This window comes from Erythrolamprus reginae, chromosome 7 (genome assembly GCF_031021105.1).
Source record: "Erythrolamprus reginae isolate rEryReg1 chromosome 7, rEryReg1.hap1, whole genome shotgun sequence".
Taxonomy (NCBI): Eukaryota; Metazoa; Chordata; class Lepidosauria; order Squamata; family Dipsadidae; genus Erythrolamprus; species Erythrolamprus reginae.
This window is the reverse complement of record NC_091956.1, coordinates 40,576,709-40,601,265: the sequence shown is the minus strand read 5'-3', so window position 1 is coordinate 40,601,265 and position 24,557 is coordinate 40,576,709. Positions and strand designations below refer to the sequence as shown.

The window sequence follows — 24,557 nt, the reverse complement described above, 5'->3', positions numbered from 1 at the left end:
AGAGGACTTTGCTAGGGATGCTATGAAAGTCTCTTTCATTATAAGCCTCTGTAAAGGTGCTGCATTTGAGTGGGCAATGCCCTTTTTAGCACACCAGGATCCAATCCTGCAATATTATGCTGCTTTTAGCCAGAGGTTTGAACAAGAATTTCAAGACCCATGCACGTACAAAATGCTATAACTCAGTTACGCCAATTGCACATGGGCAACAAGACTATCTCTGAGTATATCTCTGACTTCCAGAAACTAGTCACACCCCTAAATTGAAATGAGCAAGCCCTTATGGAACTCTTCCAAGATGGCCTGAAACCCAAAATTGTGCATGAGATGACATGCCAACCAACACCCAAAACGTTAAATGAACTCTACCAGACCTGTTTGACTAATGAGACTAATTTGTCATCTGCCCAGAACCATGTCACCAGATACGAAAACCAGTTTGGAGAGAGAACCAGACCAGTGCCAGCTCCACGTCAAAGATTTCAAAACAACGGTTTCAACTCCATGCCAAGACGTCCCTTCCAGATGCCAACAGACACAGGAAACTGACCAGCTGTCATCGCTCGAGAGGAACCAATGGATCTAGGTATGGCCAGACCTCACCTGAGTGAAACCGAGAGAGCCAAACATCGAGCGGAAGGCCTATGCATGTATTGTGGAGAGGCTGGACACATGCTACCTACTTGCCCTCAGAGAAGACATCTCACCTCCATGTCTACTCCAGTCTCGAACACCGCACCTACGTTTCAGGTCAAGGCTACCTTGCCAGGAAATGACCAGAGCCCGGCCTAAAGCAAATCTTAGGCCGGGCAGGCACCAAACCAAATGGCAATGGTAAGATAGAGGAACCGAGACCTTCAAGACACCTGACCCTAGCCACTAAGTTGAACTTAGAAAACCCACCCCAAACCCTCCCTGCTACTGCCTTAGTGGATTCTGGAGCCACCACCAACTTCATGGATGAGACCTTCACTCGTTCTCATGCCAGTGTAGTAAATGGTGGATGGATGTGGTCAACACATTGTACACTTGGAAAGGAAATTTGGTTTTGGGACCACACAAAGTGGGGATTGTGGGATCTGAGCCATGCATGGCTCAGAACCCACAATCCCCACTTTGTGTGGTCCCAAAACCAAATTTCCTTTCCAAGTGTACAATGTGTTGACCACATCCATCCACCATTTACTACACTTCCTGCCCAACTCGCTAGCACCCTCGCACCAGATCTTGCTGACTTCGCCGATGTTTTCGATGACAAAGAAGCAGACCAGTTAACCCCCCCACTGACCTTATGACTGTGCCATTGATCTCTTACTCAACGTCAAACTTCCTGCTAGACGGCTCTATTCAATGTCTCAACCCGAATCAGCCGCCTTAAAAGACTTTATTGACGAGAACTTCGCCAGAGGTTTCATCCAACCCTCCTCTTCACCACTCTCTGCCCCAGTACTTTTTGTCAAAAAAAACCCCGGAGACCTCAAACTTTGCTGTGACTATCGTAAACTCAATTCCATTTCCATTCGTAACCGCTACCCTCTACCTTTAATCTCTGAACTCATGGACCCCCTCCGTAAAACAACCATTTTCACCAAAATTGACTTGCGAGGCGCCTGCAACGTCATTCGCATTCGTCAATGCAATGAATGGAAGACTGCCTTCGGCACCCGCTACAGTAATTTTGAATTAACTGTCATGCCTTTTGGACTTACCAATGCACCAGCAGTATTCCAACAATTTATGGATAAGATTTTGAAGGACTTTATTGACCACTTCATGGTCGTTTACCTTGATGACATTTTGATATACTCTCCTTCTAAAGAAACCCACCTACACCACTTACGACAAGCACTCCAGCACCTCTGACAACATAACCTTTACGCCAAGTTAGAAAAATGCCAATTTTTTCAAACTTCCATTGACTTCTTAGGCCATGTCATTTCCTCCCAAGGCATCACCATGGACACTGGAAAACTCGATGCCTTGCAAACTTGGCAACCTCCAGCTCGAGCCAAAGATATCCAACGATTTTTGGGATTTGTCAACTACTACCGAACCTTCATTCCTAACTTCGCCACCTTGACTGCACCCCTCACCCACCTTCTCCAGAAAGACGTTCCATTTCAATGGGGCACCAAAGAACACTAAGCCTTAATAAAGCTTTCATGCAAGAACCTATTCTCCAATACCCTGATCCCCGCCATCCATTTATCATAGAAGACGATGCCTCTGATGTTGGAGTAGGAGCTGTACTTCTCCAACAACACCAAGACAGCGGACCTTAATTTCCCTGTGCTTATTATTCTAGGAAATTAAAACCTCCCGAACGAAACTATACCATTTGGGAAAAAGAACTTTTAGCCATCAAGACTGCTTTTGAGACCTGGTGACATCACCTGGAGGGAGCCCGTCACCAAGTACTGGTCAAAACTGACCACAAAAACTTGAAATTTCTCCAAACTGCCAGGAAACTAAGCCAGAGACAAATCCGATGGTCCTTTTTCTTTGCCAGATTTGACTTCCGCATTACCTATATTTCTAAGTGGGACAACAAACAAGCCGACGCATTGTCTCTCAAAACTAAATACACCCAAACCCAAGAACCTGCGCCACTTTGTACCATTCTGCCTCTCATGTCGATCGCAGCCACCCATGATGCGGTAGATCTTTGCGAACGAATTCAAGAAGCACAACGCCAGGACCCCTTTGTTACCCAAAGGAAACAAGATCTAGAACCTGATTCTCCATGGACCATCGCTTATGACTTGCTCTGATACTGTGACCTGCTCTACGTTCCCGCAGGCCCACTCTGAGGTCTCATCCTCAACCAGTGCCACAATAATCCTGCAGTCAGCCATTTTGGCCTTTTAAAACCCTTTTCAAAACCCTCTCTCGTACCTTTTGGTGGCCCAGACTCTGCCATGATGTCAGTACCTCTGTTAACTCCTGCATCCATTGTCGCCAAGCCAAAGCTGCCACCAGACACCCTGCGGGATTATTACAACCTTTGCCTACACCTGAAAGACCCTGGGGTACCATTTCCATGGATTTCTTCACTTTTTTACCTGTCTCTCAAGGATTCACTGCTATATTTGTAGTAGTTGACATGTTAACCAAGATGGCACATTTCATCCCTTGTCGGCGAATCCCTACAGCCAAGATCACAGCTCAACTATTTGTCCAGCACATCTTCCGGCTTCATGGATTACACGACACCATCGTCTCCGACCATGGTCCACAATTCACTGCCCAGTTTTGGAAAGAACTCATGACCTTTCTCCAAGTCAAGATTTCCTTGGCATCCACCCATCACCCCCAAACCGACGGGGGCACCGAAAAAGTTATTGGCATCCTGCAACAATACCTCCGTTATTTTGTTCACAACAGACAAAACGATTGGGCCAAATATATCTCTGTAGCTGAGTTCGCCTTTAATAACTCTGAACATACCTCTACGCAGACCACACCGTTCTGCACCAATTACGGGTTCCATCCCCGATTGTTTCCGCTCACTCCTGCTGATTCTCCGTTTCCACTTGCTGGTAATTTTCTCAACAAGTTACGAGTCATTCACCAACTCGTCCAACGTTCCTTAACTCAAGCCATAGAAGATTACAAACGCATTGCCAACCGTTCCCACAAAGACACTCCCACATTGACTGTTGGCGACCGAGTTTGGCTTTCCACCAAATACCTTTCTTCTGAACCTCACCACAAGCTGGATCAACATTTCATTGGCCCTTTTCCTGTTGAAAAGGTCATCAATCCTATCACATTATTATTATTATTTATTAGATTTGTATGCCACCTCTCTCCGTAGACTCGGGGCGGCTCACAGCAATAGTAAAAACAATATACAATAACAAATCTAGTAATTAAAATATCTAAAAACCCTTATTTAAAAGCAAGACGTACACACAAATATACCATGTATAAGCTATATTGGCCAGGGGAGATGTCTCAATTCCCCCATGCCTGAAGGCAGAGGTGGATTTTAAGGAGTTTACGAAAGGCAAGGAGGGTGGGGGCAATCCTAATCTCCGGGGGGAGCTGGCTCCAGAGTGTTGGGGCCGCAACAGAGAAGGCTCTTCCCCTGGCTCTCGCCAGACATTGTTTAGTCGATGGGACCCGGAGAAGGCCAGCTCTGTGGGACCTAACTGGTCGCTAGGATTCGTGCAGCAGAAGGCGGTCCCGGCGATATTCTGGTCCGATGCCATGAAGGGCTTTATAGGTCATAACCAACATTTTGAATTGTGACCAGAAACTGATCAGCAACCAATGCAGACTGCGGAGTGATGGTGTAACATGGGCATACCTAGGGAAGCTCATAATTGCTCTCGCAGCTGCATTCTGCACAATCTGAAGTTTCCGAACACTTTTCAAAGGTAGCCCCATGTAGAGAGCATTACAGTAGTCGAGCCTCGAGGTGATGAGGGCATGAGTGACTGTGAGCAGTGACTCCAGGTTCAGGTAGGGCCGCAACTGGTGCACCAGGCAATGCCCCCCTCACCACAGCTGAAAGATGTTTCTCTAATGTGAGCTGTGGATCGAGGAGGACGCCTAAGTTGCGGACCGTCTCTGAGGGGGTCAGTAATTCCTGCCCCAGGGTAATGGACGGGCAGATGGAATTGTCCTTGGGAGGCAAAACCCATAGCCACTCCGTCTTATCAGGGTTGAGTTTGACCCTACCTCCTTCCATGCGTGTGCATCCTGTTTTTCATCGCTCACTATTGCTTCCAGTCTCACCTGACTCTCCACTTCACCCCCCCAGTCCCTGCCCCTGCCGTTCCTGCTCCCATCCAGAGACCGACTTTCAAATTCCACTACGCCGCTTGGACATTACTAGCATCCAAGACTCTCATAGGCTCAACGACCATTTCCAGTACCAGGTGGAATGGTCCAGAGGTGGGCCTGATACCACTGTCTGGATGGATGCTCATTACTATATAAATAGCAGCGTGTTGGTTTGGCCGTTGTGGAAGATTATCTGATCGTTGTTCTTCAGGACTGTGCCTTGCTGTTTCCGGACATTGTTTGTTGATTTTTCACGACTTTGAAACCAAAGCAGAGCAAAGTGTGTGTGTGTGTTTCACTTCGTGGAAGAATAAGGGCTGTGATGGTTCTTCACAGCTGCTAGCTAAGTACTTAAAGACTGATTAACGGGATTGTACAGACTACCAAGTTGTTTTGGGATGAGTGCTCTTTGCAATACAAAACAGGTGCTTTGTTTCTTTTGAATTTTTGTGATAAAGAACATTGTTTTTGAACTTTCAAGAGTGTGTGTCTGAAATTTGTACCCTTGAATTTTCGGGAGACTCTAGAGCCAGGCAGAACAGCTACGAAGTAAGTTAGTTCTTTTTCTGAGATTTTACAACTGTTCTTAGTGCTTTGAACTACGCTGCATAGACATAAATCTAGGGAGGAGGCCTGGAGGAATGTTCTTGTGTGCTCTAATTGCTAAAGATAAGAGAGGAAGGAATGTGATTGCCTGTAATGCATTTTGAATACAGAGGAGAGGAGAAATAAAGATGGAGTTTTTGTTTATGAAATCCTGCATTCAATAAGCGTTATTTCCAATGTAACCAAAGTTCCAACCAGAATCCAGAACATTGTTCAACAGAGACAGGAGGAAGCGACAGTGAGATGAACCTACCAAGGGGGAGGCGCCCATGTGACTATACCCCCAAGCCATGAAACTTGGGGTATAGTCCCAAAGTCCGGTGGGGGCGGCTTATCACATATTTGGCAGCGGTGGCCAGCACCAGCCACCAAACCACGTGAAAAGCCACCACCATGGGACTATGGGAAGGCTGCTGCCGCTGCTGCTGACCACCACCCAACAGCAGTCGGTGTATAAGATGCACCCAGTTTTTGGCACACTTTTAAAAGGTAAAAAGGTGTGTCTTATACAACGAAAAATACGGTAATTGCCCGCTTCCCAAAAGTCTTGGTCTTCCAAGTTCTACTTCCTTCTGATATATACAGGATCATAAGGTGGTTTGAAATGGTCTCCAAGAGTGCCTCTGTCTAGCCAATATCCTACATTTCTCAGATAGTTTTCCCCATATCTGATGCTAATTCTGCATAATTGACACAAATAATACTAGAATAAATGTGGAGGTGTGATGTAGGAAATAATAGTTTTTTCTTCAAATTTTCATCAATCTTAAATTGTGCAAATCTTAAACATCTTGCCAGTCTGATTTTCTCAAATAAAAAGAACGAACTTGGCATTGAAGCATGCAACATTTATTTTCCACCTCCCTGCTCTTTTTCCAAAAGACTTATGATGAACAGAAATAGGGAAAATCCTAGCAACAGATTCTGTATAACCAAACACCTTTTGTCCTCCTCTTTTGTCATTGATAGTCATCTCTTGGCATTAAACTGATTTTCTCCCATTCAATCCAGAAGGTATTTATGCTATGCTAACATTTTAACAAGATGTGTTCTTTAGATTTGAGTTCTATATAGATGTGCAACACAGATTGTTTCAAAAACTCTAAATGACTACAAGGTTCCAAGAGAGATAAAAGATTGACTAAAAAGTCAATAAATGATGGCATTTCAAAAAAGATGGATAATGAGAAAATGTTAATAAAATGGAAAATATAGTGCTCAAAAAATAAAGGGAACACTTAAACAACACAATATAACTCCAAGTAAATCAAACTTCTGTGAAACCAACTGTCCACTTAGGAAGCAATACTGATTGACAATCAATTTCACATGTTGTCAGCACATTCAATTTTGTACAGAACAAAGTATTCAATGAGAATATTTCATTCATTCAGATCTAGGATGTGTTCTTTGAGTGTTCCCTTTATTTTTTGAGCAGTGTACAAATGGGCAAAATACTGTAATACAATTTATAACTAAAAAAAAATTAATCTTAGTAGATGGAAATTTAGGATTAGATAATCTAATTGTATTATCAACATTAATAACGTGTTAAAGTTGTTAGAAACTGTGAATGGAAGAGGCAGACAGAAGCAACAACTCTTTATTTGGCAACTATTTACAACCCAGCAAAAACTCTGTCTGACAGCCAGCCTTTTTATAGGAAGCTGCCAGAACGTATAGCCAATCAGCAGTCAGTATTTTTATTCCAGAATGGAGGACATGACTGAAACCTATGTGCTTCAGTCTGAGAATGTAACAAAAGTACATTGTGAATTTAAAACATTAAGGATTAGAAATGGTGGGGATTTTGAGATATACTCCCAGGATTGATTAAATATTGTTAATATTTGGCTTTATTAGTAATCCTACACAATTGGAATATTAAAGTTATGATGGAATAATGAATTATTTTTAAAATATTAGCACTTTAGTAGGAGATAACAAATACATGGTGCTAAGAAATATTGACTGGGTCAAATCTTTTTAAAACAAGGCTAGCAATAATAATATAAATAAGTATGTGTAATCCTAATCTTCCAACTTCAACAATACTTTTCTCTCTTTATAATTTTTATCATTTAAATGAATTAATGGGAAAAATGATAAAGAATTATAAAGAGAGAATAGTATTGTTGAAGTTGGAAGATTAGGATTACACATATTTATATTATTATTGCTAGCCTTGTTTAAAAAAGATTTGACCCAGTCAATACACTGTCCACAAAATATGTATGGTGTGAAAAGAAAACTGCAATTAAAAAAAAATAGAATATATTTCTTATACACTAACAGGAAGCTCCAAGGCGGTGACCAAGAGAGGATATAAATCTCCCTCTCTCCCTCCCTCTCCCCCGTCTCTCTTTTCCATGTGCTCAATTGCCCAGGACCTCAAACCATGTCCACCATTAAACCATCTTTCCAAACAGCTTCCATGTTTCTGGTGTCTTTCTCCCCACTTGGAACTGAACCCAGATGGACATTTCTTCCAACACCATATCCGCAGAACCTCTGGCAGCTTGGCAGCCAATAACTCATATAACTTGCTTTCTTCTGCTGGTGATATCTCAACTACAAGGCTCTTTCCTCCAAATATGCTTCCAGGTATGCTTGACCTAAATTATTTGCTCTATAAAACATCAGAAGCCCATCAGGATACATTAAGCAAGTGCTTGTATAAAACAGAAAAGCCAAGGGAATTGATAATATCTTCCCTTGGTATTAAATTTCTATGTTTCTAGATGATAGCATTTCCATAATAATGTTTTCACTTTCTTTTCCACAAAGTATATTAAAATCAGAATAAACATTTAGTGTACTAAACTGAAATCATTCAATCTTTTGAAGGTGAAGAAGGAACAAGACATCAATATAGAAAATGCAAATGCATTGGCCATTGCATTAACAGATTAACAGAGTTGGAAGGGATCTTGTAGGTCATCTAGTCCAACCCCCCCATCTAAGCAGGAGATCCTACACTGTTTCTGACAGATGGCAGTCCAGTCTCTTATAGAAAGTCTCGAGTGATGAACGTCCACAACGTCTGAAGGCAAGCTGTTTCATTGGTTGATTGCTGTTGCCATCAGAAAATTTCTCCTTCTTTCTAGGATGAATCCAGTGAAGGGCTACCAAAATTTTTACTACTACACTGTGGGCATGGCTTATGCAGGACACCCTGCATTTTCTTTCAACATCTTTCAGTGCAAATTGGGTGCTCCAGGGTGGAGCTCCATTTTGACTACCCCACTGCATCCACCCCCTGTCCGGGCAGCAACCCACCACTGGATGAATCTCTTTTTGTTCAGTTTCCATCCATTATTCCTTGTCTGGCCTTCAGGTGCTTTGGAAAATAGTTTTACTCCCTCCTCTCTGTGGCAGTCTCTCAAATATTGGAATACTGCTATCATATCTCCCCTAATTCTTCTCTTCATTAGACTAGCCATGCACAATTGCTGCAACAGTTCATCATATGTTTTAGCCTCCAATCTCCTAATCATGTTTTTTTGCTCTTCTCTGCAGTCTTTCTAGCATCTTAACATCTTTTATATAGTGCAGTGACCCAAACTGGATGCAGTATTCTCGGTTTGCCTCTCCAGTCTCCACTCACCTCACTTCCGATCTCTTGGGCAGGCCTCTTGCATATAGGTAGGTTTCACTCACGCCTTTCTGGTGCAGATGGTGTTCTCTCTCGTAATTTCTCCAGTCTTCCTCTTATTTTCCTTTCTCCAGAGTAGAGTAGAGTAGAGTAGAGTAGAGTAGAGTAGAGTAGAGTAGAGTAGAGTAGAGTAGAGTAGAATAGAATTATTTCTTGGCCAAATGTGACACTCAAGGAATTTGTCTTGGTGCAGATGCTCTCAGTGTACATAAAAGAAAATATAGATTTGTCAAGAATAATTTGGTACAACACTTAATGATTGTCATAGGGGTCAAATAAGCAATGAAGAAACAATCAATATCAATAAAAATCTTAGGATAGAAGCATCAAGTTACAGTCATACAGTGGAAGGAAATGGGTGATAGGAATGACGAGAAAAAAACCTAATAGTAATAGTAGTCAGACTTAGTAAAACGTTTGACAGTGTTGAGGGAATTATTTGTTTAGTAGAGTGATGGCATTTGGGGGAAAATTATTCTTGTGTCTAGTTGTCTTGGTATACAGTGTAATAGTAACCTCTCCAGCCATGAGGAGGTGGGTTTGTGGTTCCTGGTGTTTTCTGTGGGAAATGTTTCCCTTCCTTCCTTCCTTCCTTCCTTTCTTTCTCTCCACTTCTCTATCTCATGTTTCCCTCTTCTCCCTCTCTCATTCTCTCTCTCTCAATCTTTCCCTCATTTCTCTCTCACTCTCTCCCTTTCATTTGTTTTTCCCTCTCCCTCGTTTTCCTTCCAATCCCTTCTCTCTCTCATTTGTTTGTTCTTCCTCCCCCCCATTCTTTCCCACCATCAGTTTCTCATTTTTCTCTTTCTCCTTTTCTCTCACCCCCCCACTTTCCCTCCATCTCTGTCTCTCCGGGGATAAGCCAGCAGCCTATCCCACCCACTTCTTCTTAGCTTGTCCTCCGGGGATGAGTTGGGCACGTGGCATCCAGCTTGCGGAGGAGCCCGCAGGGCAGCTTCGATAATCTGGCAGACGGGGCTTGGCTCCATCAGCCCCCACCAATGTTCCCTCTAACCTGCACAGCAGGCTGGGGCGCAAGCAAGTCCCAAAGATGGCGCAGCGTTTTCCCAGCCCGCGCAGAGCCAGCACTGTTCTCCCCGCCCGACAGCTGATCTGTCCCTCCCAAGCTGTCGGCGGGGGAAAAATCTCCAGCTTCTCCGGCTCTGCCGTCACGCGCACCCACTTCCACTGTGACCTCAGAAGAAGGCAGAAGATTGGGGTGGGGAGGCTGATGGAGCGAGCTCCCTTGCACCGATCAAGGCTGCCCCGCAAACTTTCTCTAGCATCTGGATACAGAGCGCCGAGGGACGCCCTTCCGCTTCCCCTCAGCTGCCACCACACGCCCCGTATCACTTGCCCGGCAGAGGGCGTTTCTTGTGGGGTCCCTGCCAACACCACCCCCAATTTGGATGGGGGCAGCTAGTTGCCATGGGCATCTGAAATGGGGCACTGCCGGTAGGGACCCCGCGAGAAATGCCTGCTGCTGAGCAAGTGACACCTTCACTAGCGTCACTAATCCCGGGAGGACAGAATCACCACCTACCAGAAAAGGACTCTTTTTACCTATTGTAACATTCACCCCAATTCATGACCTCAACCGATATTACCGTCACCTTCCGTCTTCACTGTTAACAGCAAATTCTCCAGTTTCCTCCGCCTCTGTGATGTTTCCTCCTCCTAACAGCCTTCAGTAAAATCCTGTCTCTACGGCCGTCATTGTGCATGAGCTGTAAGGGTTAAGATTGAGCCTTTCTGATACCCGCCATCATGCCTTTGCTAACTTTGATCACCGCTGCCATGCCGAAGCTGAGCAAGGAAGCAAAGCAGAAACTTCAGCACCTCTTCAAAGGTGGGCAGCTGGCCATCCGCTGGGCCTTCATCCCTGTCGTGCTACAATGTTCCCTCTAATTTTTTTCCCGGTGTGGGTGGAAAAGTATATATTTGGGTTAAATCAAGAGCCACTTCTCTCTCTGTTTCTCTCTCTTTTCTCTCATTCTCTGCCTCAATCATTTTCTCATTTCTCTTTTTTCTCCCTTTTTCTATCAATTCCTTCCTCTCTTCACTCTCTCTCGCTTTCTTTCTCTCACTTTCTTGCTTTCTTCCTCTTTCTCTCTCCCTCTTCTCTCTCTTTCTCTCTCCCCCTCTTGCTCTCTCTTTTTCTCACGTTCTCTCTCTTTCTTTCTATCTCGACCTGTATGTTGCTCTCTCTTTCTCTCTCTCTTGCTTTCTCTCTTTCTCCCTCTTGTTTTCTTTCTCTCTCTCTCTCGCTTTCTTTCTCTCTCACATTCTCTCTCTTGTTTTCTTTCTCTCTCTCTTGCTTTCTTTCTCTTTTGTTCTCTCTCTTGCTATCTCTCTCTTTGTTTCTCTCTCACCCTTTCTCTCTCTCTTTTTCTCACTTTCTCACTCCCTCTCTCTTTTTTCTATCTTGCTCTGTCTGTTGCTCTCTCTTTCTCTCTCTCTCTCTCTCTCTCTTGTTCTCTCTTTCTCTCTCTTCCTTTTTTCTCTGCGGAGGCCGGCAAAGGTTTTTCTTATTTTGAATGTTCTGGGCAGGCATTCCGGAAGCACTTAGCAAAAGCGCTCCCAGCGAAGCGACTGCGAGAGCGCTTTCTCCGAGCACTTCGGGAATGCCTGCCCTGCCTCGCCTGCAGCTCCTTCGCTGACAGCCCGGGATAAAAGCACTCCCAGTGAAGGGGCTGCGAGAGGGGCGGGGGGCATTCCCGAAGCACTCGGAGAAAACCCTCTCACAGCCCTTTCGCTGGGAGTGCTTTCGCCAAGCGCTTCGGGAACCCCTCTCGCTACCCCCTCACTGAGCGCGGATGATGATGAGGAGAAGCCACAGCTGCCACCACCTCTCCAGCCAAGGCAGGAGGTGGAGGAGGAGAAAGCCGGAGAGAGGGACGGATCGAGCAGGTGGGGGGCAGCGAGAGGCCAGGGGCGCGAGGGAGCCGGAGGTACCTGGGGGGGGCAGCTGGGGCTCCCTTTCCCTCTCCCACTGCCTATGTCTACTGCTGGCGACGGCCAGAGACTAGAGACTAGAAGGATATTTATGCAATGTTACTCTTCAACTTTTTATCTGATAACATGGAAATGACGTTTTTGTCAGTATAATATGTATGAGGACCCGGATTGTGGGGGCAATATGCTGGTTCTGTTAAAAAGTGCTATTGCTAACATGTTGTAAGCTGCCCTGAATCTAATAAGAAGGGTGGCATAAAAACCGAATTAAATAAATAAATAAATATCTTATTATAATCAATACTTCTAACTTGATTAAAACAGATCAGCAATTCCTAAATTCATATATTTAAATAGAAAAAATAATTTCAGTTTAAAAAAAGAGCAAACAAAACAATACTCCAAGCTTAATCAACCCTTCTCAAACTCCAATTTCTTTAATCTAAGCAGAACTTTAAACCAAACCCTTTTCTTTTTCATTTTTTTTGTATCCCCTTTTTATCCCCATTTCCATTTTATTCTTTCTATTCTTCCTTCTAGGAAGAATAGAAAGGACTTGGTTAGAAAAAAGGGGTTATTGGATCAAACTTTGGACACTTGACAACTGGTCCATAGTTATGATGGTGGCAATGTCCCAGGGTTATGTGAACATCTTTTGGGATCTTCTGACAAGCAACTGCACTTAATGACTGTGGCAAGAAAGGTGGTAAAGTGAGGCAGAACTCACTTAATAACCATCTTTCTCAGGAAATAGAAATGTCGTCCTCCATTAGGGTCAGAACAAAAGTCGAGGGTTATCTGTCTGACCAGTGCACTCTTTTAGAAGCAGATCAGCAGATCAGGAGTCCATTTTGAAGCTCCACAGAAAACATCTAGGGGGGAAGGCAGGTTGTCCTCGACTTACAATGGTTCATTTACTGGCCATTCAAAGTCGCAACGGCCCTGAAAAAAGTGACTTATGCACCCTTTTCACACTTAGGACCTTCAAGCAGCCCGATGAGCGCAGGATCAAAACTTTGCTGCTGTTTCATATTTATGACCGTTGCTGTGTGTCCTGAGGTCACGTGACTCCCTTTTGTTTCTAACCGATCCACGTCCAGGCATGAAAATGTGCCACTCAGATATTATACTTTCCTACCCACACCAAAAAATTTTTTGAAAGAACATTAGCCCCCACCCTAATTTCCCATTGAGGGGACTGCTGCTACGTGCCCCGCCTCAACTGCCCAGCGGTGGGCGTTCCGGGTGTTCCTCCCAGCATGAGTGGGATGCGTGGCATCCAGCAGAGGAGCCCGTGGGGTAGCTTTGATCATCCAACGGGATGGGGCTCAGCTCTATCATCCCCACTCCAATCTCCTGCCTTTGGGGGTGCCTTTGAGAGGGCGCAGCGGTTGGTGAAGGCGCTCCAAGCAAAGCTGCCTCAGTTTTGGAATTCTGCAGCTGACGCCCTCTGCTCAGAGTGTCCTGCCAGATGATCGAAGCTGCCCCGCTGGCTCCTCCGGCAGCTGGATGTCACGTGCCCCACTCATTCCCGGGGCCGAGCCTCCAGAAGCAGGCGGGCATTGCCTCAATGTATCCAACCAGCGGAGGAGCCCACAGGGCAGCTTCGATCATCCAGTGGGACCGGGCTCAGCTCCATCAGCCCCCAAAGGCGGGAGATTAGGGTGGGGGTTGATAGAGCCGAGCCCGGTCCTGCCGGATGATCAAAGCTGCCCCGCGGGCTCCTCCGCTGACTGGATGCATTGAGGTGACACCCGCCCACTTCTCCAAAACTGTTGCCACGCATCCCACTCATTCCTGGGGCCGAGCTGCCAGCCTCCAGCCGATGACTGCTGGGCGACCTTGGGGATAGCTGCTATGGCTGCTGACCCCCGCCCCAATCCGGTGTATAAGACGCACCCGGTTTTTGACGCACCTTTTTGAAGTAAAATGGCACGTCTTATACACCGAAAAGTATGGTAATTATATTAGGTAGAAGTTTATAATTATCTCTTAGGAAGACATCAACATATATTACTGGTACATGTTCATTCATGTCATCTTCCACTCTTTAGGCATAAATACTTTATCTGAAATAAAGGCAAATATTTTGCATTTATTTGAAGTTTCCCCAGAACTGGGAGCTGAAAGATTTTGACTTGGAACTGTAGAAATATTAAATACTTTTGGTTATCATTTTGCTATGTGAGTGCAATGTTACACACTATCAATATTTAAAATGTAAATAAAATAGTATGCTCTAAAAATGAAAATCACTTTAAATGTAGAACTGTTTGAATTTCAAAGAGCCATTATGTTTAATAGCATTTTTTTAAAAAAAACTATTAAAGTTAAGTGGTTACTTTTTATTTTTGCATTTAGTTACATTTGGGAGTCATTTGTTTTGTTTCATGCTCTAACAACAGTGAAGTTGTTAGAGAAGAAGGATCCCATTTTGAATAATGGCACCATTTATGTAATACTGTACAGAGGGATAAACATTTTCATATGGCTATACAGATAGAAAAGTAAGCAGACAAGAGAACATTTTCTTCTTTGATCTATAACTTCCCAATATTTAGATAAACATTCTCTTCTAAAAGTTAAAACTCACCCCAACATTAATTGGCTTCTGGAAGCTGTCTAAGTCAAAGGGTCTTTTTAGCTAAATTTATAACTTATTCCAAATATTACATGTTGACTGAAAGTTGATTTTTTTAATGATTATATCTTACAATTTTACAGAAGTTTTAGCTATTTTTACTATGGATATTTTATGTTGCTTTTATCTTGCCAATGCCATTAGTCTTATGATCATGGTGGTGTAGATATTATTTACATATTTAAGCATAAGAATTAAATGATAGCTTCAGCCTCAGCCATTATACAATGGTGAATATGAGATGCTAGAGAGAGGTTATGAGTCAACAGTTGCCTTCATGCTTTGCTAAGAAATCTTTAAAAAGAAAGAAACAAAATGTTGCATTACATCTTCTTGGGTTTTAAAGAATAATTATCTTTCTTGGAAGGGATTAGATTCGATTAGATTACACTAGATTATTAGAGTTGGAAGGGTTCCTTTAGGTCTTCTAGTCCAACCCCCTGCTCAAGGAGTCCCTACACTATTTCGTACAAATGGCAGTCGAATCTCTCTCTGAAAGTCTCAAGTGTTGGAACTCTCACAATCTCTGCAAACGGAGACAGTAGTCACGTGGGTAAGCTTGTTATCCTAGCCAATCAGGATCGAGCTTCAAGTCTTTAAAAACACTGCTGGATCCACCCCTTTCCCAAATAACAACAACAACAACAACAACAACAATAATAAATGTTTATTTATAGTGCCCTTTTAACAAAGGGCATAACAGCATGTTAGCAATAGCACCTTTTAACAGATTTCGCTCAATCCTCCTACTAGCAGGACTTATTGTTGACTTCTTCTCATTCAAAGGCCTCAAACTCCTTTCCCACTTTCCTTCTTCCTTTCTTTGTTCTCTCTACTCCTCTGTATTTGTTCCATCAGGTGGCTTCAAATCCAACCGAAGATCTAAAAGAACAACACACAATAAGTTTAAACGTGGCATTTAAAAGGACTTGCTTTTTTCCTCCCCCCCTCCCGATTTCCTGCTCGCCTCCCTCCCCTGGGGCAGGAAACATCCTTAGATTGCATTCTTTAACAGCGGATTGCAACCTTTGAGGAAAGCATTAAAATCACATTCTCCCAACAAATCAACTTGGCAAGCTCTCGATTTTGCACCAGCGGCCTTTTAATTTATAAACTGCCGTGTCCTTGCAGCTCTGCCCTAATTTACGTTGCGGCAACTGATAGATTCACAGGACAATTCTTAGCTCCTGTCTGCAGGGCTAACCAATTTGATTTCCAGTTTATTTTCTTGAATTGGAGTTTATTCATTTTCTTTGCAATTAGGTACAAAACAATGCAATCAACAAGTGGAAAATTTTAGGCCCTACCATTAAGAAATTTACCTCCATATATATTGGAGTAGAAATTGTTTTTAGAAATTGTATGTATGTAAAATTCTACTCTAAACAACTTCTGGAAAGAATGGTGTGGATAAAAACCCCTTTATATGTTTTATGTTTGTTTGTCATTCTGTGTCTGTCTGAATATAATTAAAAAATTTTTAAAAAGAAAGAAATCTACCTCCAGATACAATGCCTCCTTTTGTCGCTCCTTTCATCAATCCGACCAGAATTACTCCCTACCAAGATCATCAGATCAGTATACCCTGTTCTCGATCCCAAACAGATCCATGACCCGAAACGAATCATGGATCTACCTGTTGGGTAGATCCAACAGGGGTCACAGAGGAAATCAGTCCTCTAGACCCTACAAACACTCAAGGTGGTAATCAAGCAGATATTCTCATAGTGGGTCACCTAGCATGTTTTTTTCTGGCTTGGCAGAACTCCTGCAATGACCCCTGAATCTTCTCTACAGCCCAGAGGGGTCTCTCCATAGAATTTTTGTCTATCCCTCCCAGGTTTTTTGTACGTTGCGCAGTCCCTCAAAACCAAAGGTCCTGGTCTCTTATAGAAGAGACCATTAACCACCTCTTCTCTATTAGAGCTATCCAAAGGGTTCCTAGTAATCAGAGAGGCCTGGGGTTTTACTCTATTCTCTTCATAGTACCCAAGGCCTCAGGCAGATGGAGAGCTATATTAGACCTAAAAAGATTGAACCAGTATATCAAATATAGGAGGTTCAAGATGCATGTTAGCCTCTCTTCATAAAGGGGACTTTATGGTGTCCTTGGATTTGACAGAGGCATACTTACACACCCTTATTCGTAAAAGCCACAGGCAATTTCTTAGATTCACCTTTATGGGCTCTCACTTCCAATATAGGGCCCTGCCGTTTGGCCTCTCTTTGATCCCACTGGTATTTACTAAACTCTTAGGAGCACTAGCGGCTCATATAAGGGCCTTAACTATTGATATACAATGCTACTTGGTGACATCCTGGTGCACTCTCCTTCTCCAGACCACCATGGATATCCTTCAGAACCATGGGTTGTCCATTAACCTCTCCAAAAGTCATCTTTTTTCCCACAACGGTTCTCCATCATCTAGGAACCAAAATAGACTCGGTTCAAACATTAGTTTCCCTGTCACAAGATTGACAGAACAACATTAGGGAATTAATCAACCAAATAAAAGTTTCAAGGAGGGTGCCTGTCACCCTCCTCTCCTCCCTTCTAGGCAAGATAATGTCCTGCATAGGGATCACCCCCTGAGCTAGGTCCGCTAGGTACAGCTAGGTACACACCAGGTTAATGTTACCTTTTCAGAAAACAGAACAAAGCACATCACATCGCATAATCCAGATCTCCCAATCTGTGATAAAGGCCCTCATTGGCCATCTCCAAGGGCACTCAATTTAAGATTCCAAAACAGATGATTGTTACAATAGATGCCAGCTTGTCGGGATGGGGAGCACATATTGCAGGTATGGTAGCTCAGGGGACATGGTCACCAGCAGAATCCCAATGCCCAATCAATTGGTTAAAACTCAGAACTGTGCTCCGGGCTCTGAAACACTTCCATTGTCAAATAGAGGGCAAACATATTCTAGTCCTCACGGACAACATAGCAACCAAGATCCATATATGGTCCATGATCCAGAGCCCTGATGCTCAAGTCCATGAGATTGGGCCTGTGGGCGAAGAGACATCTACAATCTCTTTCGGCGGATCACATCTCAAGGAAGCTGAATCTCCAAGCAAACTGGTTATCCCTTTAGACCCTTGACCCTGGGGAATGGAAACTCCTTCCAACTTTGTTCAACCAAATCTGCCTCTGCTTAGGACACCCAGTAGTTGACCTCTTTGTGACTGCAATCAATTTCCAACTACCCCACTTTTTCTCCCAGTTTCCAGAAGCAGGAGCATAAATGACCAATGCCTTGAGGAGCCCATGGCCCCAAGAACTCCTTTATGCCTTTCCTCTGATTCCAATCTTACCGGACCTCATTCAAAAGATAATTTGGGAAGAAGCTCAAATTATCGTGATCGCTCCACACTGGCCAAGATGTGATTGGTTCACAGACCTTCAAGCGCTATCCACTGTGCCCCCATGGCGGCTCCCCGTTTCAGTGGACATGCTGCAACAAGGAGCATCCTGTCACCCAGATCCTGACTGGTTCCATCTGATCGCATGGAGGTTATTAGGAGGGATCTAGGTTCTCAAGATTATGACTCACATGCTAAAGTAGTGATGCAGGCCTCGAGAAGACCTTCAACCATCTGTATTTATGGCCACACTTGGACCAAGTTTAGGGAATGGTCTTTAGCAGAAGGTCTCGCATATTCCTTTCCCACAAATTGTCAGCTTCCTGATGCAAGGCTTCCACATTATGTTCCCTTTAAGCTGCGTGGCCACATGGCCAGGCACGTGTTAACAGACCTCCGTGCAGCAGTTTCCAACTGCCGCATGGAGGTAGCCACTGATGCAACAGTCACCCCCACAATTATCTCCCGAGCCTTCGCCCGGCATTTCCAGCCGCGGTGAGGGCTATGGCAGAGACCAGGCGGCTGTGATGCTGTGGGAAGCCCCCTCTACAACCACCCAATCAACAAAGAGCAGGCATGGCTGTTTGCTACTCCTGCGCCGGGAGTCTGCACAGAGAGAGCCTGGGCAGATTGTCGCTGAGCTGTGATGCTCCCTGGAGTGGTAGGGAGAGCCGACAGCCAGTACAAAAAAGCCAAAGCAATGCAGAGCTGACTGGGTGTTTCACAAACCTTGGCAGCTCGGGAAGCTTTTCTCTTCCTCCACCTCCTCCCGTCCCGTGTCAGTCCTTCTGGCCAGCTCCTTCAGTGCGAAAGGCCCACCTGGCTCCTTTCTGCCATCCTCCTCCCTTCGCCCTCCCCTCGACTTGGCCATGGCATACAGTGCGACTTTAAAATGGACCGGGACCGCTGCAGAGGCTCCGGGGCAGGGCTCTGTCCCCGAGACTCCTTTCACCCCTCCAGAGGTCGCAGATTGCGGTCGGATCGGGTCCGGATGGCCCGATCCTAGAACAGGGGGCTTCCCTCTATCCGAGGAGCTATCGCTGAAGCTCCGGAGGCAGCGGTCTGCCCTGCAGCTCTGGAAAAAGGGAGAAACGATCCTCGACACCCAGAGGATACGGCCATTGCGATCCCCCCACACCAGTGGGAAGCGAGAAAGTTAAAGAAGAAAGCTGAGATTTCCGAAATTTAAAAGAGCGAAAAAGAATACCAAAAGGAAAGAAGAATCAAGGTAAACATTTCATCGTTCCATGTTAAATACAGAAGATTGAAGTATAGTGAAAGTTACAAGTGAAAGTTTTCTTACAAGGCGAAAGAGAAAGTTGTTAGAAAAATTCATATCCAGGAGCCAAACAACGGCCGGATCTATTTTCTCTCTTTCGTTTCTCGAGTTGATTTTAACTTGAACTTTTGAACTTTTAAATTTGGAAGAAACTTGATTATAAAATATAATCTGACATGAAAATATGAAGAGTTATAATTTGGCAAAGTTGAAATAAATATTGGAATTCCTAAATCCTCAGAATAACATCGAATCCCGGGCACTATTTTTGATAGCGGAGGGATTATGTTTCTTTTGTTCTAACTTCTAATTTTAAAATGAAATAAACCTGCAATTTGCAATCAATTAAACAACCTAATGAATCAATGATTTGGTGACTGATGGACTAAAAAATTAAGAAGATTTCTACAGTTTGACTGATCGTGTTTGGAATCGTTGTTATTGGATTATTGGCTGTCTCTTTCGACTTACAGTAAGAAGAGATCATCTGCTTTCCTTGGACTGCTTTCGCAGGATTTATTTTAAAATCTGGAACTGATCTAAACTTAATAAATTTGGATTCGGAAAAATACCAAACTTTGGATTTTGGCATTGTGACTGAATAAAATTCAACAAGATTTTCTTGGCATTATTTGGCATTTCGAGACTTTGGGAATTATTATAAAAGACTTTGGAAAATTAAATAGAACTTCAATCAACAAGGAAATTTACGTTTAAAAGAAGATTATAAGTATATTATTGTTGTATTTCTCGATATCTTTAATTCTATTTCTTGTTTTTCTTTTTCTTTATATTACTTCTGCCTTCTTTTCCTTGCTTTCCTTGCTTTATAGATATTAGTATTAATTTTAGAAAAGAAAAAAATAGAAATAGTTTGAAATAAATGAATTGCTAAATACTCCTTGGTTCCCTCTCTCTCCCTGTGGTGGTGTTCCTCTCTCTTCCTTCCATTTTATTTTTTTTCTCCCCTTCTTCTTTTCTCCTTATTTCCTTATTTCTGCTTCTTTTCCCCCTTTTTTGCTGCTTTTCTTTTCTTCTCTTTTATTTTTCTTTTCTTTTCTTTCTTTTATTTTTAAGACTAGCAGATTTGTTAACTGAAATTGGTTTATTATAACAACACATTACACATTATTGCTTTTTGAAATTGAAAGGAATTTTTCTTTTAATTGAAAGAAACTTTAAAGGCTAATTTCTTTTTTAAAATTATCAAAATTCACATTTTTAAACATTGCTAAGGTATATAATAAGGATAGACAGATTACTGACATTTCTGCTGTGCTTGTGTTTTTGTATTGTGACATTTAGAAATAACTAGCAAAGTTTAACTTAATAAGTTTGGAGTTTGCTGGAATTTTCTTCCCCTCTTACATATAAAAAATATCACAGAAAATTTTTGCAAAGCCAAGGATGTCCATTACGTCTACATATACTAAGACTATTAAAAAACAAACATTAACGTCAGCTTCATCTCCCCAAGTGTCACCTCAGCCATCTCTTGTACACCAAAGTACTACTGCAACCATGTTAGCTAAAGAGAAAGAGAAAGCACAACAGCCTACCCTTGTAACCATACAAGAGACATTAAACGCAATGAAAGAATTTATGCTTAAATCACAAGAAGATGCAAATCAACAACGAGAAGCCTTAAAAGCAGAAATGGGTGAATTAAAGGCGGACACAGGAGAGATGAAGGAGCAGATGAAGGAAATTCAACAAACCTTGAAAGAAAATGAAGATAGGGTGAAGGCGGTGGAAGAAAAAACTGAAAAAATGGAAAAGAGAATGGACTATTTTGAAGGCAGATCTGACGCATGTTATCGAAAATATGATGAATCAATCACACATCTGGAAGTGCAATGAGCATCCTATGGACTAAGATTTCAGAACATAATAGAAGAAAAAGATGAAGATTTACAAGCAAGAATGGCAGAAATTATTGGAGGAATTCTCCAGATGGATCCCACAAAATTAACAAAAGAAATTGATGAAGTTTTCAGAGTACAAACTAGCTACATACGTTGGCACAACCTACCAAGAGAAGTCCATATCAAATTTGTTAGAAGAACCATAAGAGATGACATTTTGAAATGGACAAGAAATGAAAAATTACCAGACAAAGGAAAAGAAATCACAATACTGAAACAAATTCTAAGAAGTGTAAGAGAAAGCAGAAGAGACTATCATTTTTTCGACAAAAATTTTGATTAAAGAAAACATAACTTTCCGTTGGCTTATTCCAGAAGGACTATCACTCTAATGGCAAACTAAAAGATATAAAATAGAAAACTTGGATGAAGCAAAAGACTTTTATGAAACTAGTGGAATACGCCAACTGGAGCAACCAATGAAAGAACTGCCAGAAAGAAGGGAGGAGGACATGGGGAGCGCCGCACAGGGAGGGGAGGAGGACCTAGGTGCAAGAAGAAAACAACCTCAGCGCGAAAGTAAAGATACCAAAAAATACTACAAATGACCATGTTAAAAGACTTGAAAATCTTTTCTGTAAATGTGAATGGTTTAAACAAACGGAGAAAAAGAAAACAAATATTTACAAAAATTAAAAATCAAAAAGCTCAAATAGTAATATTACAAGAAGTTCATATAAAAAAGACAAATAAAAAATTATTATCAAACCCAAAAATTGGAAATATGTATGCTGCATTGGCAGACCAAAGAAAAAGAGGGATTGCGATGTATGTTGAGAACTCCACAAATTCCAAACAATTATACGCAGACAATGAAGGTAGAATATTAATTGTGCAGATTAATATAGAGCCTAAACCGCTTGTCATTGTTTCTATTTATGACCCAAATGAAAATCAAACGACATTTTATAAACAATTGCATCAGAAAATAAATGAACTAAATATTGAAAATATGATTATAATTGGCGATTTCAATGCAATTTCAAATATTTTATTAGATCATTCAGGGGGGGGGGAACAGTAAGAAAAAGAAAAATATATTACCCACTACTTTTCAAAAGATGAAAACAGAATTATTATTAAATGATATTTGGAGGGAAAGACATCCCCAAACAAGACAGTATACTTTTTATTCAAACCCCCACAAAATTTGGACAAGAATAGATATGGTGTGGGCCTCAAAAATAACTGCAGAACAAATAAAAGAGGTTGAAATAGATGTTAATACTTGGGCAGATCATAATCCGGTAGTAGTTTATATGAAAAGTAATAAGAAACATTTAAATTGGCAGATGAATAGAAACATTTTAAAGGGGAAAAAAAAGGAATGGATAGAGAAGGAATTAAAGATTTTTTTTGAAATGAACAAAAATTCAGATACTACCCCACAAAACCTATGGGATACTGCCAAGGCATACATCAGAGGATTAACGATTTCCTATACAGCAAAGGTAAACAAAGAAAAAAAACCCAATATGAACAATTAATGAATTAAAACAAGCAGAATCTTTATCGCAACAAAATGCTAAGAATAGGGAGCTAAAGGGAAAGATAGAAGTAATTAAACATAAAATTAAACTTATAGAGCAAAACCAAATAGCAGAAAAGATAAAAAGAGTCAAAAACATTATTTTGAACATGCCAATAAGCCAGGAAAATGGCTTGCGTATAAACTAAGGAAACATAGACAGTCAAAAATAATTAAAAAGTTAGAGGACGAAGATGGAATAATAAAATACAATATAGAGGAAAAAGCAAAAATAGTACAAATTTTTTTCAAAGAATTATATAAAAAAGAAGATATTAGTGAAGATGAAGTTTTTAATTACTTAGAATCTACAAAGATACCGCAATTAACAGAAGAACAACAGGAAAGTTTAGATAGTCTAATAACAATTGAGGAACTTCTTACAACTATTAAAAAGCAAAAAAACAATAAAGCCTCTGGACCTGACGCCATACCAGCAGAATGGTATAAAATAGATAGTGGATGGTAAAATCCCAAAATCATGGTCAGAATCCTTAATAACTTTAATTCATAAACCAGGAACAGCAAAAGAAAATATTAAAAATTACAGACCTATATCATTATTAAACGTTGATTATAAAATATTTACCACAATATATGCTGATAGATTAAAAAGGATTTTAAATGAAAAAATCCATCATGACCAAAACGTTTTTTACCAGGTAGACAGATTAAAAAGAATCTTAGAATGAGTAACACATTAGAATATTATGAACAACATTCTGGTAAAACAGTATCATCAATGTTCCTTGATGCCAAAAAAGCTTTTGACAATGTTAATTGGACTTTCATAAAAATGCAACTAAACAAAATGAGATTTGGTACCAAATTTGTAAATTTAATAGACGCTATTTATTCAAAACAAACAACAAAAATTATATTAAATAATGAGCAACTGGAAACATTTGAAATAAGTAAAGGAGTTCGACAAGGATGTCCGATATCACCCTTATTATTTATTTTATCTTTAGAAATTTTATTGATAACAGTAAGAGCAGATCCAAAAATAAAAGGTTTGACTATTGGAAAAGAAATATATAAAGTCCAAGCATTTGCGGATGATTTGACTTTTATAATAGAAGATCCGATAACAACAGCCCCAATACTAATACAGACAATAGAACAATATGGAAAAGTTGCAGGATTAAAAATAAATAAGAGTAAAACACAATTTATAGTGAAAAATATGAATAAAATTCAAGAAAGAAAACTTGAACATATTACAGACATGAAAATAGTTAAGAAAGTTAAATATTTGGAAATATGGATAACATCAAAAACAATATCATTAAAAAATGACAATTATATGAAATTAATTGCAGAAATTAAAAAAGACTTAGAAATATGGAACAACCTAAAAATATCCTTTTGGGGGAGAATTGCCACAATTAAGATGAATATTTTACCTAAGATCTTGTTTTTATTTCAGGTCATTCCAATAAATCCTGGGGAATTTTTTTTTCAAAAACTTAACGAAGATAGTTAAAAAAAATTTATGGCAAGGGAAAAAAGCAAGAATAAAGATAAATATTTTGGAAGATATTAAAGAAAGAGGAGGATTTGCTTTACCTAACTGGAAATTATATTATCAGGCAGCAGCCTTAACATGGATTAGAGATTGGATAGTATTAGAAGATAAAAGAACATTAAAATTAGAAGGACATGATCTTATGCTTGGTTGGCATGCCTTTATATGGTATGATAAGGATAAAATTCATACATATTTTAAAAGACATACAATAAGAAAGTATTTGTTGGAAGTCTGGAAAGACATAAAAAAGAATCATTTTTTGACTATTCCCGAATGGAT

General features: G+C 41.3%; 1 long non-coding RNA gene across 2 annotated transcripts in view; it reads right to left on the bottom strand.

Moving 5' to 3' along the window:
- Nucleotides 1-15,300: 15,300 nt before the first annotated feature.
- The window catches only part of LOC139170333 (uncharacterized), a 108,800-nt gene continuing 99,543 nt past the window's right edge, over nucleotides 15,301-24,557 (bottom strand). For both annotated transcript variants that reach the window (XR_011559593.1, XR_011559594.1), the window contains exon 3: nucleotides 15,301-15,530. This is a non-coding gene — a long non-coding RNA (uncharacterized lncRNA). The remainder of the gene's footprint in view (nucleotides 15,531-24,557) is intronic.